Source organism: Nerophis ophidion, linkage group LG26, assembly GCF_033978795.1.
Source record: "Nerophis ophidion isolate RoL-2023_Sa linkage group LG26, RoL_Noph_v1.0, whole genome shotgun sequence".
In the NCBI taxonomy this organism is placed as follows: domain Eukaryota; kingdom Metazoa; phylum Chordata; class Actinopteri; order Syngnathiformes; family Syngnathidae; genus Nerophis; species Nerophis ophidion.
The window spans coordinates 15,616,701-15,635,101 of record NC_084636.1 but is presented as its reverse complement, the minus strand read 5'-3'; the positions used below and the strand labels follow the sequence as shown (position 1 = coordinate 15,635,101).

The 18,401-nt window shown below is 39.3% G+C and overlaps 1 protein-coding gene across 1 annotated transcript in view; it reads left to right on the top strand.

Annotated features, from left to right (window-relative positions):
- Nucleotides 1-18,401, top strand: part of ncanb (neurocan b) — a 470,747-nt gene that overhangs the window by 218,304 nt on the left and 234,042 nt on the right.

Here is an 18,401-nt window from a genome sequence, read left to right as displayed (position 1 = left end):
AAATTGCTGTTCTAAATGTGTCCACTGGATGTCGCAATAGCAATTATTTGTATCTTTGTCGATGATGCTACACTGCAAAAACTGAAATCTAAGTGAGATGAAATATCTCAAATAAGGGTGATACCGTATTTCCTTGAATTGCTGCCGGGGCGCTAATTAATTTAAAACCTCACTCCTGCGCTTACCAATGGCATGCAGTAAAAGTAAGCATGCGCTAATTAGTTTAAAACCTCTTCTCACTCTGGCACTTACCAAAGGTATGTAAAAAATTGAGTGTGGTGTAAGCTTGGACCTTAAATCCTACTGAATAGCTCTTAAGCTTCTTCCCTTTATGCGATTTCAAATTACCGGTATTGAAATCAGCCCCCTCTATTTTGAAAATGATGACAGGGGAAGTGTCACTCGTGACGTCACGAGTTTGACCAGGTGGTAATACTAAGCATGCGCTAATAATTTTGGGAAGCGGGTTTGACCCGGCAGTGATTCAAGGCAGGCGCATACTATATGCCCTGCGGCAATTCAAAGAAATACGGTATTTGCTTATTTTCTGTCTGATAAGAAAATTCTTCTCACTAAGCAGATTTTATGTTGGAGTGTTTTACTTGTTTTAAAGGTTTTGGTCCTAAATGATTTCAGTAAGATATTACTATTATTAGATTTTATGACCTATTTTGAGTAAAACATGCTTGACATTAGAATATCAACGGGTGCAAAACTGTGTCATCAACACTCACAAGTATAAAACTACTTTTTTAAAGTAACAATTTCCTACTTCAAGCGTGAAAAAATAAATCATGATGCCGAGTGCACATCATTTTGTCAAGATAATGGCACTAGCATTTACTTAATTTTAGAATATCTTTCAACATATTGAGCAAAAAGGTATTTTTTTTTCTACCCAAAAAAAATTGCGCTTTTTATTAGTGAGAATATACTTATTTTAAGGTATTTTTGGGTTCAATGAGGTTAGTTAATTTGACTTGTTTTGTAAAGTCTTGACAAGACCATTTTTTTTGTTCTATTGGCAGATAATTTTGATTAGTTTAAATAAAATACCCCTCATTTTTGTATTTTTTTTTTCTTGGTTTTGAACATTGACTTTTTGCAGTGTACATGTGTACAAAAAATAAACCACATTATTATTGAGCAAACTACATAAATAACATCCTGTATTTAATGTTGATGTTATTTTTTTTATGATACTAGATTGAAAATTAACACCAAAGAGTTGGCTGAGTAACATTATCACATAATGCATTCAAAAAGTATAAATAATGACAAATATAGAGAGAATTCTATTAACGGCAACATACAAGTGTAAAAACAACCCAACAACATTAACAGATTTGTATATTTTCAGAATGTACTTGTTCTATTTTTGAACAAAGAAAACAATCTGAAGTTGTCTTTATTTCTAAGTTATCACGCCGTGATTTTACCAGTTGGGAGAAGATTTTTCTCCATGTGGCCCCAGATCTAAATAAGTTTGACACCCCTGGTCTAAATTACATTACTTGTATAAAATAACATTTTATTTTCTTTGTACACCCACAGTCAACTATGTAAATAGCAATACATTTCTAAGTGTCAAAATAAGTCAACCAATACTGCTCTGACAATAATATAACACCTTTTGAAGGCCCAAGCATACTCGGGCAGAACCTGCGCTTAACAGAGTCTGCATAGGCCCTTACTCAAAGACAGGAGTCAGCAACCCAACACTTTGAAAGTATCATATTGGACCAGCAAATACAAAAAACAGATCTGTCTGGAGATGCAAAAAATGAAAAGATGTATATAAGTCTCATAATGAAGGCAACACATGATGTAAGTGATTGTGTTAGCTATACTAGCCTACTATCAAAATGACTTTAAACGTCTTATATACTGTGTGTGTTATTATGAAGGCAACATATGATGTAAGTGTTTATATTAGCTGTATTAGCCTACTATCAAAATTACTTTAAAAGTCTTGTAAAAGTGTTATAATGAAGGCAACGCATGATGTGTCTATATGAGCTATATTAGCCTACTATCAAAATGACTTCAAAAGTCTTATATACTGTATTTGGTTTAAATAAGGCAACAAAAGATGTGTTTATATTAGCTATATTAGCCTACTATCAAGATTACTTTAAAAGTCTTACATAAGTGTTATAATGAAGGCAACACATGATGTGTTTGGATTAGCTATACTAGCCTACTATCAAAATGACTTTAAAAGTCTTATATACTGTAATTGTTATAATGAAGGCGACACATGATGTGTTTACATAAGCTATATTAGCCTACTATCAAAATTACTTTAAATGTCTTATATAAGTGTTATAAGGAAGGCAACACATGATGTAAGTGTTTAGATTAGCTATACTAGCCTACTATCAAAATGACTTTAAAAGTCTTATATACTGTAATTTTTATAATGAAGGCAACACATGATATAAGGGGTATATGAGCTATATTAGCCTACTATCAAAATTACTTTAAAAAGACTTATATAAGTGTTATAATGAAAACGATGCATGACGCAAGTGTCTATATTAGCTATATTAACCTACTATCAAAATGACTTTAAAAGTCTTATATACGTGTTATAATGAAGGCAACACAGGATATAAGTGTCAATATGAGCTATATTAGCCTACTATCAAAATTACTTTAAAAAGACTTATATAAGTGTTATAATGAAAACGATGCATGACGCAAGTGTCTATATTAGCTATACTAACCTACTATCAAAATGACTTTAAAAGTCTTATATACTGTAAGTGTTATAATGAAGGCAACACATGATATAAGGGGTATATGAGCTATATTAGCCTACCATCAAAATTACTTTAAAAGTCTTATATAAGTGTTATAATGAAGGCAACACATGCCGCAAGTGTCTATATTAGCTATACTAACCTACTATCAAAATGACTTTAAAAGTCTGATATACTGTAAGTGTTATAATGAAGGCAACCTATGATGTAAGTCTTTATATTAGCTATATTAGCCTACTATCAAAATTACTTTAAAAGTCTTATATAAGTGTTATAATGAAGGCAACACATGATGCAAGTGTATATATTAGCTATACTAACCTACTATCAAAATGACTTTAAAAATCTTATATAAGTGTTATAATGAAGACAACACATGATGTAAGTGTTTGTATTAGCTATATTAGCCTACTATTAAAATTACTTGAAAAGTCTTATATAAGTGTTATAATAAAGGCAACACATGATGTGGATGTCTATATTAGCTATGGAAGCCTACTATCACAAGTCAATAACATCAACAAAGTTGAAATGTGTGCATTCACGCACAGCAAAACATGTTTGGTGGACAAAATGAGACAAAGGAGTGGAATATTGTACATGTAAACAAACTGTTGCGTCACAGTCAGCGCTATTGTGAGTGCAAGAACCACCGAAATTAGTAGGACAAGACGATGTTCACCAAATACTCTCATCAGTGAAGCATACACACAAACATATTAAACAGTGGGCTCCCTAACAATTGGGAACATTTGTGTCTTGTTTGTCGTCAAACAAAAAAACATACTAAAACAAAATAATACATTTTTCACCACTCTTATGGGAGGGTGGGAGGCGCTGTTATTATTTTACTTTTATTGTTATTATTATTATTTTTTGTAAATTTATTGTATTGTATTTTTTTTTGGGGGGGGGGGTAACAAAAAAAAGCCTGATTTTTCAGTACCTGTATTATGATTTCTATTTCAAATGAATAAATAAATATTAAAAAAAAAAAAGAAAAAAAAGGATTCAGCACAAGTTTAAATACTGACTGTGCCTGATGACTTCACTTAGTACAACATTGCAAGTGCAACATGATGAAGAATTGAAACAAGTTCTGCATTGAAGTCAAAAATCCATCCAAAAAAAAAACACACAGTTGCATCACAATACTTTCCTCGTGTGTGTGTGTGTGTGTGCGTGTGTGTGTGTGTGTGTGTGTGTGTGTTGTATTTCTAACATTCCTGAGACATCAACAAGCAAAACAAGTTAGGACCGAAATCATGGTCCCAATGGGGAAATCCCTGACATCTAATAGAGAGCCAAATACTAGAGTCCGTGAACATTGCTCCAAAGTCAGGATTTTTTTTGTTGATTTAATGTCCATACAAAAAGAAACATTGACAGGTGCAAAAGGCAGCAATATATGATAAAAGAAGACGGCAGCTAAATAAAGACTTTCCTATTCATCCCCGTGTGTGTGCGTGTGTGTGTGTGTGTGTGTGTGTGTGTGTGTGTGTGTGTGTGTGTATTATGTGTGTGTGTGTGTTGGGGAGTTGGGGGGGATGCAAGTGCTGACACTCCACTCAGTGTAGACGCCCCTGACATGATTCACACAACACTGCAATAACGTCTACTCCTCCCTTTTTTTATTAAATGTCATATCTGCAGACGGGTTGAGGTGGCCTCCTCACGTCTCTCCCTCTTTTTCATCTGTCCGCCTTGTCTCCCGCATTGTCAGCCTCCGCTCCCAATTTAATATTGCGTCCGCCCGACCCGGGGAGGTTTCTCTTATCAAGCCGGCGCTCTGTGAAGTGGAGGCACGGCCATTTTTTATATTTATGTCGCAATGGCTGTGTGCTGAGTCACTGTGAGTGGGGAGTAATTCAGTGCCGCTGTGCAAGCTGCACACTGACTACTTTAAAGTAGATCCAAGTTTCATGTATTTCATAGTATTGAATCCCTTGGGTAGATGTAGCTGCTGTCTGCTGACGTGTGAGTGGTCTACTGCAATGTTTTCAGTCTGTTGTGCCAGTAATTATTTTTACATTTTTAGAGCGAGAGGTATTGTCCAGGGTGTACACCGCCTTCCGCCCGATTGTAGCTGAGATAGGCGCCAGCACCCCCCGCGACCCCGAAAGGGAATAAGCAGTAGAAAATGGATGGATGGTATTTTTTAAGTTTTGTACAGATTTTTTACAGCACAAGCCAAAAGTTTGGACACACCGTCTCATTCAATGTGTTATCTTTATTTTCATGACTATTTATATTGTAGATTGTCACTGAAGGCATCAAAACTACGAATGAACACATGGGGTTATGTACTTCACAAATAAAGGTGCAAACACTAAAAACATGTTTTATATTTTAGTGTCTTCAAAACAGCCACCCTTTGCTCTGGCTACTGCTTTGCACAATATTGGCGTTCTCTCGAACCAAATAACGGCGGGGATGCTTTTAATTAAGGTTGTACGGGTGGAGGAGCATGTCCGGCAGCGCACAATCACGGAGTACTTACAAGCAGACAGAAAAGGGAGATTATACGCATTTTGGCTTCAAAACTAACGATAAAGGTGAAGTTATAACACTAAAACACCCTCAGGAAGAAGTGCTTTAAAGGGGAACATTATCACCAGACCTATGTAAGCGTCAATATATACCTTGATGTTGCAGAAAAAAGAACATATGTTTTTTTAACCGATTTCCGAACTCTAAAAGGGTGAATTTGGCGATTTAAACGCCTTTCAATTGATAGCCTGACGGAGCGATGACCTTTCACCCGTGACGTCACATCGTGAAGCAATCCGCCATTTTCTCAATATTATTAGACGCACCAAGTCAAATCAGCTCTGTTATTTTCCTTTTTTTTGACTGTTTTCCCGTACCTTGGAGACATCATGGCTCGTCGGTGTGTTGTCGGCGGATGTAACAACACGATCAGAGATGGATTCAAGTTGCACCAGTGGCCAAAATATGCGAAAGTCCCTCGTTTGTTCCGCACACTTTACTGACGACAGCTATGCTACAACAGAGATGGCAAGAATGTGTGGATATCCTGCGACACTCAAAGCAGATGCATTTCCAACGATAAAGTCAAAGAAATCTGCAATATTGGAAAATAGACCACTGAATCTGCCGGAGTGCGAGCTATTCAGGGACGACGGCAGTCTGTTCCCGCGGACGAGCGAGGTAAACCCCCTGGATGTCTTGGCTAAGACGTGATTTATGCCACTTCTTTTTCTGTCTCAATTTGTCCGCCAATCTGATAATGTTGTGCATGACTGCACAGATATGAGTTTTGTTGATGTTATTGACTTATGCGGAGTGTGCTAATCAGACATATTTGGTTACGGCATGACTGCAAGCTAATTGATGCTAGCATGCTATTTAGGCTAGCTGTATGTACATATTGCATCATTATACCTCATTTGTAGCTATATTTGCATCCAACCTTTCCCTCAACCCACATTTAATGCCAAACAAACACATACCAATCGTTGGTTAGAAGGCGATCGCCGAATTCGTCCTCGCTTCCTCCCTGGCCGCTGTCTGTCGTAATATGGCTCAATAGCTTCAGTTTCTTCTTCAATTTCTTTTTCGCTACCTGCCTTCACACTCCAACCATCCGTTTCAATACATGCATAATCTGTTGAATCTCTTACGCCGCTGAAATCCGAGTCTGAATCCGAGCTACTATCGCTATACCTTTCTGTGCTATCCGCCATGTTTGTTTATGGTGGTTTCACGCAGTGACGTCACAGGATAATGGAAGGGTGGATGTACCGATCGTGAAAACCAGGCACTTTGAAGCCGTTTTTCGGGATATCGCGTGATTGGTAAAATTTTGAGAAAAACTTCGAAAAATAAAATACATCACTTGGAACTGATTTTTATTGGTTTTAACCCTTCAGAAATTGTGATAATATTCCCCTTTAAGACGGAGCTAGTTTGCTAACGGCTAAAGTCCGGCCCCAGTCGGCAGTGTTTTAGCTACTCCTAATCACTAATCCTCGCCTCCATGGCGTCAAATAAAATACGTTTCGTACAAGTATCATCCCTGCAGGACTAGGAATAGCTAAACATGCTTCACTACACACCGTACCTCACCGGCGTCACAATGTAAACAAACGCCATTAGTGGATCTACAACTGATATCCACTGTACAGACACCAAGTGCAGAAGCGTATCTAGTCGATACCACTATGATTACGTCGACATTTGTTGGCATCACACCATCTTCTTTCGTCTTTTTAAAATGTATATTATGTTTACAAAATCAGGAAATATATCCCTGGACACATGAGGACTTTGAATATGACCAATGTATGATCCTGTAACTACTTAGTATCGGATTCATACCCAAATTTGTGGTATCATCCAAAACTAATGTAAAGTATCAAACAACAGAAGAATAAGTGATTATTACATTTTAACAGAAGTGTAGATAGAACATGTTAAAAGAGAAAGTAAGCACATATTAACAGTGAATGAACAAGTAGATTAATAATACATTTTCAACCAATTTCGACAAAATGATTGAAAAAAAATGACACAATATTTACTGCATATGACAACAGACTAAATTCGGAGCCTTTGTTTGTTTGCTCACTATTAAAAGACAAGTTGTCTTGTATGTTTGCTATTTCATTTAAGGATAAACTTGCAATAAGAAACAAATGTTTAATGTACCATAAGATGTATGTTAAAATAAAGCCAATAATGCAATTATTTACAGGCACCAAAACATAGTAGTCCGGACAACACTACTTGTAACCCACTTTTTTGATTTGCAACTTCAAGTACGTTGTAACACTTAGGTGATAAATCCAGCTTATATATATATATATATATATATATATATATATATATATATATATATATATATATGCTTAGGCTGAGGTACCACATTGCTTATACCTTGTGAATGTAAGACTGACGTCCTCGAAATACAGCACACAAAAATTGAATTAAAAAAATCGACACCAAAACACAATTTTCCTGACAAACCACCAAAGCACACAGAAAACTGCAGAGTTGTTGTATGATCTGTGTACTTGTGGACTTACACTATATCGCCAAAAGTATTTAGCCACCTGCCTTGACTCACACAGGAACTTGAAGTGCCATCCCACTCCTAACCCATAGGTCTGTCCACTTTTTTGCAGCCATTACAGCTTCAATTCTTCTGCGAAGGCTGTCCATGTCATGATCCATGGCCTGGATCATGTTTTTGTTATTTTCTGTTAGTTTTGGACTCCCTTGGTTCCTGTTGTTGTGCACCCTTCAGTTTGTTTAGTTACCTTGGCTACTTAATATTTTCACCTGACTCTGATTGGTGTTCGGGACACTCACCTGTTCCCCAAGCACTAAAAAGAGGCATTATTTAAGCCTGCCTTTGCAGGTCAGTCGGCCTGACTTCTTTGTTATGCTACAGTTACGTGAATATTTGCCTTTGCTAAGTGTTAGCGTTTGCTTCGAGTGGGATCGGCACATTTTTCCTCTGGCTTGTTTCCAGTTTTTGGTACTTATTTGAGTTCTACAAATGAATCATGTTCCTACCTGCACGTCCTGTCCAGAGTGGTCCGTCTGCATTCTTGGGGGAACAAACCTCGCAGCGAGCTGCGACCCTCCGCACGTAACAGTCCACAAGGTTGCGTAGTGTGTTTATAGGATATTTGTCAGGTTCAAACACTGATGACATCTATTAAACAAGACAAAAAGACAAGGAATCAAACAGAGACAGAGTTAAATTTGGACTCAAGCTTGAGGAGAGACACGGCCTGGTACTCTCTGTACCATTTCTGCACCACGCTCTCCCCCAAGAACATTCTCCTCGTTCTTTATTTGATTTTCACCCCCCTTCTTCCCACAGCTGCTTCCTCATGGAAGAGGGTCGTGATCAGCTTTGCCTATGGTTCCCGAACACTTCAAAGAAAGTCCCATAAAATTGTTCAAAGAGGGTCCCATAAAATAGAACAAAGAAAGAGTTCGTAAAAATACTTGAAAGGGTTCCTGTGGAAGTTGGGCAGATTCTGCCATCTGTCCACCTGGAAGTCCAGCATTCTTCTTGGGAAGCTCCAGCCTTTTTTCTTCTCGTCAGGAACACAGTGTAATACAAGGTTTTATTTGATAATTTACACAGAATTTTTCTGACAATATTTTCCACCATTCCTCCAAAAGCGCATTGGTGAGGTCACACACTGATGTTGGTGGAGAAAGCCTGGCCCTCAGTCACCGTTCTAATTCATTCCAAATGTGTTCTATCTGGTTCAGGTCGGGACTCTGTGCAGTCCAGTCAAGTTAATCCACACCAGACTCTGTCATCCATGTCTTTATGGACCTTGTCATGTTGGAAGACGAAGCGGCCCGCTCCAAACTGTTCCCACAAGGTTGGGAGCATGGAATTGTCCAAAAATGTTTTGGTATCCTGGAGCATTCAAAGTTCCTTTTACTGGAACTAAGGGGCCAAGCCCAGCTCCTGAAAAACAACCCCACACCATAATTCAGATTTTTTGGATGGGTGGTTAAATACTTTTGGCAATATAGTGAATGTACTAGGTTTGTGTCTTTTGTAGGTAAAGATTTTTATTTGTAACTACGACAATACATCTTCTTACAGTCTTTGGTTATTGTCACGAAACACACATAAAAAGCCACTCAAATATGTACGTATAATATATACAACACACAGTACTTATGTATAAGCCTATGTTTGATCATCTTATTGAATCAGCAGGATAGCCTTTTGCACAAATGATTAATCCTCATGAAGATGTGTTTTTTTTTTTTGTTAGTAAACGCGGTCTCTGGATTATTCATAGGACAATTAGGCCGGCCGGCCTCCTATGGAAATGGAAGCACAGACTTTCAACTTAAGCATTTGGCAAAAGTCGACCCCATGAATAATGCATTTGGATTTTAATATTTCATGTGTGGGTATAATTGTGTATGTTCTGCCTCTGGTGGTAATTTGTTGGGCGTGGGGTCGTGCTGCTTCTTTTTCGTTTATACACTTCATAACCCAGCTCAGCAAGCTGAGCAATGATGATGATGCAAAAAAACCAAAAACGTCTCTATAACACCACTGGCCTAAATAAACACAAGGCAGCCATGAGTCACACATGCTGACAGGATTAATTATTGATACCAGAGACTGTCTGCTATAAGGCCGCAAGCAGATAAGCTACTACGGAGCACTTGGTTCAAATAAACAGGAGCTTGTCGCCCTTGTGAGTCATTTGCTTATCGCCTTGCCGGGTTTTCCGAGAGAAACCACGTGGTAAAAGAGAATGTTTGGGGAGAAAACATCCGAGGCGGATAAGAGGAGAGAAACAGAGAGGTGTGAAATGACTTTGAATACATCCTTCTAGTCCACGCGCCTCTATCTTTGTGCAGCGCTGAAACGACTTGCTCAATCCGAGTCGCTCCGCTGGAAAATTGTTGTTGGCATCCGTAAGTCTCGGAAGACAATGGATCGGCGTCCAGTGGATACGTTTTAGTTGGTCATGCAGCGTCTGCTGTGGCTGTACAGACCCACACGGGAGTGACAGTCTCTGTTGCACTTGGTGCATTTGTAGGTGGAGTCAGCCACAGGATGTAGTTGCTTGCTCTTTCTCTGAGCTTGCTTCTCACCTGCAAGCTGGCGGAGTTTTGCCTCGCCAGCTTTCAGTCCAGTGTTCACGGTGTGTCTCCAGCTGGATCGGTCCTGAGCAAGCTCTTCCCAGGTGTTCAGGTCCATGTCGAGCGCTTTCAGATCACGCTTGCAGACATCCTTGAAGCGGAGATGTGGCCGACCGGTTGTCCTCTTGCCGGAGGCAAGCTCTGCGTAGAGCAGGGGTAGGGAACCTATGGCTCTCGAGCCAGATGTGGCTCTTTTGATGACTGCATCTGGCTCTCAAGATAAATCTTAGCTGACATTGCTTAACACGGTAAGTAATGAATAATTCATCCAAAGCCCTTAGGGGGGATGGACGGCTGGCCAGTGCCCGAAGAGCTGCAGCCCGCCATCGTAGCTCCCACTCCCTTCCCTATGTTGCAAGTCTGGAGTTGTACTTTGTGATAGGTATATATGCTTTGCTCTGGAGTTTTTTCCCCCATAGCTGTTCTTTGACCCTAAACACTGTTTGTCTAATCAAATCAATCAGTCAATCAACAAAGTTTTGTTGTTCTTGGGCAATAACAATACCTACCTACCTACCTACCTACCTAATTATGTTGGTACTCACAGTGTCAAAATATCCTGTTCAAGAAGTCGCATTCATTGTAAGAAGTATTTTATTTATTATTGGTTAGCTTCAGAATAACAATGTTATTAAAAATAATAAGATACATAATAAATGCAGGCATTTAGTTATTTTCAGTGTTAGAAACTATTAAATGGCTCTCACGGAAATACATTTTAAAATATTTGGATTTCATGACTCTCTCAGCCAAAAAGGTTCCCGACCCCTGGCGTAGAGGATGTCTTTGGGGATCCGGCCATCGTCCATTCGACGCACATGGCCCAGCCATCGAAGGCAACGCTGACGAAGGAAAGTGACAATGCTGGGAATCTTGCCTTGCATCAGCACCTCGTTGTTCGTCACACAATCACTCCATGAAATCCCGAGTATGCAACGGAGGCAGCCCATGTGAAAGGCACTTAGCCCTTTCTCCTGCGAGGAGTACAAAGTCCAGGATTCGCTGGCGTACAAGAGAGTACTTAGCACGCAGGCACGATACACAGCGATCTTGGTATTTATTGTCAGCATGATGTTGTTCCACACTCTTTGAGACAACCCGGCCAAGGTTGTGAATGCTTTGCCGATCCTCTTGTTGATCTCTGCTTCCATTGAGAGGTTGTCAGTGATGGTGGAGCCAAGGTATGTGAACTGGCTAACAACCTCTAGTTGATAGTCGTTGATGGGGATAAAGGGTCGTTCAGCATCTTGGGCCATCACATTTGTCTTCTTCAGACTGATAGTTAGGCTGAACTCGTTGCATGCCTTGGCAAAGCTGGTAAGTAATAATAATAAAAAAAAAAAAAGGCACATAGTGAATTTCAGCAAAGGACAAACGTTAGAGACGTGAAGTGAGATAAAATACACAAGGGTGACACACAAAAAACCGTTCATCAATAAAAATCGAATAACTTCCCAAAAAATGTTTAGATCAACAGAAAAATTCAGCTACATTTGGTTAAGTCTATGTAGCAGACATCTCTAAAGTTTCAAGTCTGTACCAAAAAAACTCTTTAACTGGCGCTCAAAAAATGTGCTCTAAATGAGCTCCACGTTGCTGCAAGCACATTTGGATCCGGCGGGCAAAGTTCTCGATGATCCTCTCACGTTCTTCCCTCGGGATTGCTCTTATTGCTGCTGTGATTGCTGCCTTCAGATCAGGGATAGTCTGGGGGTTGGTGTCATACACTCTGTCCTTAAGGTATCCCCACAGATAAAAAATCTGGGGCGTTCAAGTCCAACCACTCCGGGTCACACCTGCGGCTGATCAGTCGGTCAGGGAAACAATGCTGTAGCCATGCCAATGATTCGTTTGAATTGTGGGGGGAGGGGGGGCACACCATCCTGCTGGAGTCACCGGAGGTCCCTGACAACCCCTCTTCGTCGACCAAGTGCTGTCCAGAATTTGTCAAGCACCTGAACATATCGCTCCGTGTTGAATGTCATAAACCACTCGTTGTCGTCCTCGAACCAGAATGGTCCAATGATGCCATGTATGGAGATGGCGACCCATGCAGTGCACTTAAGAGAGTGTAATGGTTTTTGCAGACAGTATTCAGGGGGTGTGCTACCCCAGAAGATGTTGTTCGTCGAGTTCACATGACCTGACAGCAGAAAATGTGCCTCATCCGAAAACCAGACATTGTCAAGGAAGTCTGGCGCAGCGTCAATCTAATCGCAAAACCACTGGCACATGATCACTTGTTTCCTCATGTCGGCAGGTGTAAGCTTTTGTTTAATCTGTATCCTGTAAGGATAGAGGTCGAGATCTGCGATCAAAATTTTCCGCACAGACTCCTGGTTTATTCCAAGCTCCTGACTTTGTCGAAGCGTGGGCTGCGGACAGCAGAGTCTCTGACTGCATCAACGTTCTGTGGTGTCCTTGATGATTTCTGTCATCCAGAGTGTGATTGTCTGTTAGTATCTTTACGATTGAGGTTATTAACAGTCCCATGTGTTCGGAACTTGTTGACCCATCTGTAGATCATTGTGTGGGCAGGAAATTCACAACATCCAAACCGTTTGAATTGCAATTGGGCCGCGTGGATAGAATTCAGCCGAAAATAGGCCTCAAATATAAATGTCTTTTGTTCAGTAGTCCATGGCATCTCGAAGTTGACATTTTCTAAACTTTTAGAACATAAATTATTCTTGGTAAATTTGAAAAATAAAAATAATTGATTAATTATTTCAAAAGTTATTCAACTTTAGGTGATGGGCACTTTTTTGTGTCACCCTTGTACAAGAACAATTTCTCCCGGTTAGAAGCTAGTATGTTTTATATCTTCCACTCAGGCACATTTAAGAACTACAGAGAGCCCTTGTGAGCGTATATTCACTATAGTACAATCTTTTATATTACTGAACCTCCATTTTTAAAACCCCTGGCGTGTAGTATTGTGTTTTTCTTTATTAGATGAGCTAACTTGTGCATTGTTTTACCATAAAGCCTCGTATTTGCTGCTCTGAAGCTTTTCAAAGTGTAGCACAGATAATACAATACGGCTGAGGCCTCCTCGCTCCTCTTTTCTGCTCACCCCACACACTAAAAAATGCTGGGTTATTTAAATGTTTTTGGGTTTTAAGGGTATTATTTGAACACAATTTCTGGGTTCTCAAAACTATGAACCCTTTTTGGGTTGTTTTTCAATAAGTATTGCATTTTTCGGTTAAAAGGCTTTATTCTAATTAGAAATGTACTAAATTGTGAAACCCAATAGTTGGGTTTGTAATAACACAAAATTTTGGTGAGCCAAATTCAGCTATTGTGTTAAATAATTTAACCCAATAGTTTGTTTGGGAATAACCCAATATTAAGTTCTCATAACTCAACGGTTTGGTTAAATAATTCAACGCAAAAGTTGGGTTGAAAAAATGTACCCATAATGTTGAGTTAAAATAACTCAAAAAAGAGGTGTGTCATTTTCTGAACCAGCAGTTGGAATAAAATGGGGTTATTTTTTAACCCAACATTTTTTTGTGTGCAAACTCTGTCCACGCTTTCACTATAAGAAATACAAATAAATAATTTTGTCTTTTGACATGACTAAAGTTACCGTAATTCCTTGACTAGCCGCCGAGCATGTAATATGCGTCTGCCTTGAAATACTGCCAGGTAGAACTCGCTCCCCGAATTTATTAGCGCATGCTTACTTTTACCGCCGGGTCAAATTTGTGACGTCACGAGTGTCGCTTCCCCTGCTGTCATTTTCAAAATGGCAGAGGAGTTTTTCTTTGCTTTTACTGTGTGTAAACCAGGGGTCTTGTTCCACAGCCATACAGATCACACTAATGGTTGTGATTTAAAACAATTTTAACAATCTTACTAATATGCGTCACACTATGTGAACCCTAACCAAACAAGAATAACAAACACATCCCTGGAGAACATTGGCTCTGTAACACATTATAACTGCAACATAAGAATTACACAGAATTCCAATGCATCCATGACTCTTGGCTATATTATACACCCGCTAGCACCAAACCCCTCCCTCCCCCCCTCCGTGCGTCGGTTGAGGTGCGCGGGGTTGGGACGCATGTATAATATAGCCAAGAGTCATGGATGCATTGGAATTCTAGGTAATTCTTATGTTGCGTTTATAATGTGTTACAGAGCTAATGTTCTCCAGAAATGTGTTTGTTATTCTCGTTTGGTTAGGGTTCACAGAGTGTGGCGCATATAAGTAAGAGTTTTAAAGTTGGTTATATGACAACCATCAGTGTAAACGGTGTGGCTGTTGACCAAGTATGCATTGCAATCTCGTATGAGAAGCCACGAAATGCATGCGTCCTACCAGCATGCAGATAGCATGGTGTAAAAGTGTGCGTGATGACATGTGGTAGAGCAGTGGTCTCCAACAACCGTGGCGCGACCGCAAAATAATTTTGTATTAATTTTTATTTTTATCACACTCAATTTATTACTGTATGACATTGGTAAGTGCAGGAGTGAGAAGAGGTTTTGTATTAATTAGCGCCCCCGGTGGCTATTCAAGGAAATACGGTAGCTTTTCAGGTTTATAAATGTTTTTTGTTTTTATTTATTTGTTCTCAAGCTGCAGCTGCACCTTTATCGAGGTCTTCCGCAATTTGAAAAAAAAAACCCTTTCGTGTTCAAACTATATTTTCTGGAGAAATGTGCCTAAAAGTCAAACACAACTTGGAGTTCGAAGCATCGTCATGTCCTCATTGTTCCATGAATAATAGTTTTTAGTGTTTTTTATCGTTCTTTTTGCTGTGTTTTTGTGTCGACACCGCCACAGACAGGCACCGGTGAAGAAAAGTGTGACAATTGTCATAGACCATGAAAATTACTGTGACCTGGTATTTTTTATTACAATTAATAATTGATCAATTACTTGCCCATTTCTTTTTTTTCAAGCAGACTAATACTCATATTTTCCACGACACTACCTGTAATGCCTACAGAGTAAAATGCTGCTAGACGACACATCACACTGGAAACACCTTTCTGTTCCTTCTCTCATTCAAAAATGGGTAGTTTTACTTTATTCTAGTTATATGTAGTCTTATTACACAATGGTTAATGTCTCTTTGCTTTGTATTCATACTTGTGAATTCCTCGTCAAAATACTGCTTGTGATTTTACTGTTTTGTTTTAATGGGACTATACTATATACAGTATGATTTCTAGGCCATTCTTCAGAGAATACGAATGATAACACAAAAGCCGTGTTTCCACTCATGGTTAATTGATTGATTAAGCTATTTATTGCCACACAAATGTTTACTCTTTTTAAAACTAAATAGGAAAATAAAGTACCCAAATGACCCTGATCAAAAGTGTGCATACCCCAGTTGTTAACCCCATGCATTGTCCCCTTTAACATCAATGACAGCTTTAAGTATTTTGTGGTCGTTGTGAATGAGGTTCTTTATTATTTCAGATGGCAAAGTTGCGCATTCTTCTTGGCAAAACGTCTCCAGTTTTTGAGCTGTTGAAGTGTATTTTCGGTCTTGTCATCCTCGTTCAGACAGAAGCATGTCACGGCAGTGCGGCTGGATCAAAAGGGACGTCGGAGACTCTTTACTGAACCAAAAGTTCCTTTATTACAAGCGAGTGTCATTATACTGGTCTGCAGTACCCAAAGGAACCTTGGATAAAACAATTAAGGACTCCTCCACTGGAGAAGCTAAACCATCAGTTATATATTCCTTCTTTCTCTGTCTGGGTGTGTTCTAAGTCATGTTTGTGTGTAGTGAAAACAACAGATGTAAAAAAATAACTTGTAGGTTTGACGTTTAAAGGCCTACTGAAACCCACTACTACCGACCACGCAATATGATAGTTTACATATCAATGATGAAATATTAACATTGCAACACATGCCAATACGGCCGGTTTAGTTTACTAAATTACCATTTCAAATTTCCCGCGGAGTTTCCTGTTGAAAACGTCGCGGAATGATATATGCGTATGATGACGCATGTTTGTGACGTTATTGGTTGGAGGGGACATTTTAGCCCAGCACCACTTACGGTTAAAAGTCGTCTCTTTTCATCGCGCAATTGCACAGTAATTTGGACATCTGTTTTGCTGAATCTTTTACTAATTTGTTCTAATAATAGAGGAGACGTAAAATAAAAATGCTGTTGGTAGAAAGCGGTGGATTGCAGCTGCCTTTACCAACCGAGACACAGCCTGTGTTTCTTTGTTTGTTGTGAAACTTTAACACAGAGCGGTCAAGCGAACATGTTTCTATGCGTCAACCAGCAAGTTTTGGGATGGGAAAATTGTGATATTAAGTCGGCTCTTACGCAGACTTGAGTGGATTATGCGACCTCATCCTGCAGCACAAAAAGGCAGCTGTGATCTTGGCTCCTCAGCTTCTCTGAGAGACACTGGCGTTCACTGCAGCCCTCCGACTTTCAGGTATGACTTTATGATTTCACTAAAACACTATAAACAAAATAAGCTAATAAGGGACTTTCCAGAAATATCCTAGTAAATGTGTCTAATAACATCTGAATCGCTCACACTGGCGCCTGGAGCCGTCGCCTTTTTTTTTTTTTTTTTTAGTGCTTCACTCTAACTTTCCTCATCCACAAATCTTTCATCTTTGCTCAAATTAATGGGGAACTCGTCGCTTTCTCGGTCCAAATTGCACTTGCTGCTGGTGGCTATAATTATAAACAATGTGAGGATGTGAGGAGCCCTACAACCAGTGACGTCACGCGCACATCGTCTGCTACTTCCGGTACAGGCAAGGCTTTTTTATTAGCGACCAAAAGTTGCGAACTTTATCATTGATGTTCTCTACTAAATCCTTTCAGCAACAATATGGCATTGTCGCAAAATGATCAAGTATGACACATAGAATGGACCTGTTATCCCCGTTTAAATAAGAAAATCTCATTTCAGTAGGCCTTTAAGATAAACATGGAATCTCTCTGCCAGGGTAGAGCTAAAACTTTTGCATTTCAAAGCCTGGTTTGATTGTTACTTCTCGTGAGAGAGCTAATTCCAGTCCGCAGACAAATCTCCAACTAAGGGGTGTTATCTTATTAATATCACTGTTTACTTAAACTCGATGAATATAAACATTCATCATATGTAGAACATAATGACTTAATAATTCAATTCACTGTCATGCATGTTTCAAATCTCCCCAGAGTGGCTCAATGATATTGAGGTCAGTAGATTGAGACGTCCACTCCAGAACCTTCAGACTGTTCTGCCAATGACAGGTTGACTTGGCCTTGTTTTTTGGATCATTGTCATGTAGGAATGTCCAAAAACGTTTCATGTGCAGTGTCTAGGCTGATAAGTACTAATTTTCCTCCAGTATTTTCTGATAACATGCTGCATTTATCTTGCAATCAATTTTGGCCAAGTTTCCTGAGCCTTTGTCGCTCACACATCCCCAAACATTAATGATCCTCCTTTGTGTTTCACAGTCGGAATGGTTTTCAATCCAAATGTAGCATTATTGTTGTGGCCTAAACATTCAGTTTTGGTTTCATCACTCCAAATTACTTTATTCCAGAGGTTTTGAGGCCTGTTAGACGTAATGTAAGCGGGATACTTTGTGACATTTGCGCATAAATTGCTTTCTTCTAGCGACATGACCATGTAGACCATTTTTCTTCAAGTCCCTTCTTAATGTGTATCCTGAAATAGCCATAACACATGTTTGAGAGTCCTGTATTTCTGTTATTTGTAGATTTTTCTTTGCATCTCGAAATATTTTCCTGGCAGTTGTTGCTGAAATCTTTGCTGGTCTACCTGACCGTGGTTTGGTTTCAACAGAATCCCTCATTTTCCACTCCTTAATCAGCATTTGAACACTGTTGATTGGCATTCTCAATTCCTTGGATACCTTGTTAGACCTCTTTCCTCTTTTATGCAGTGCAATTAGTTGGTCTCATAGATTCTTTGACAATTATTTTGCTTTCCTCATGACTCAGAGTC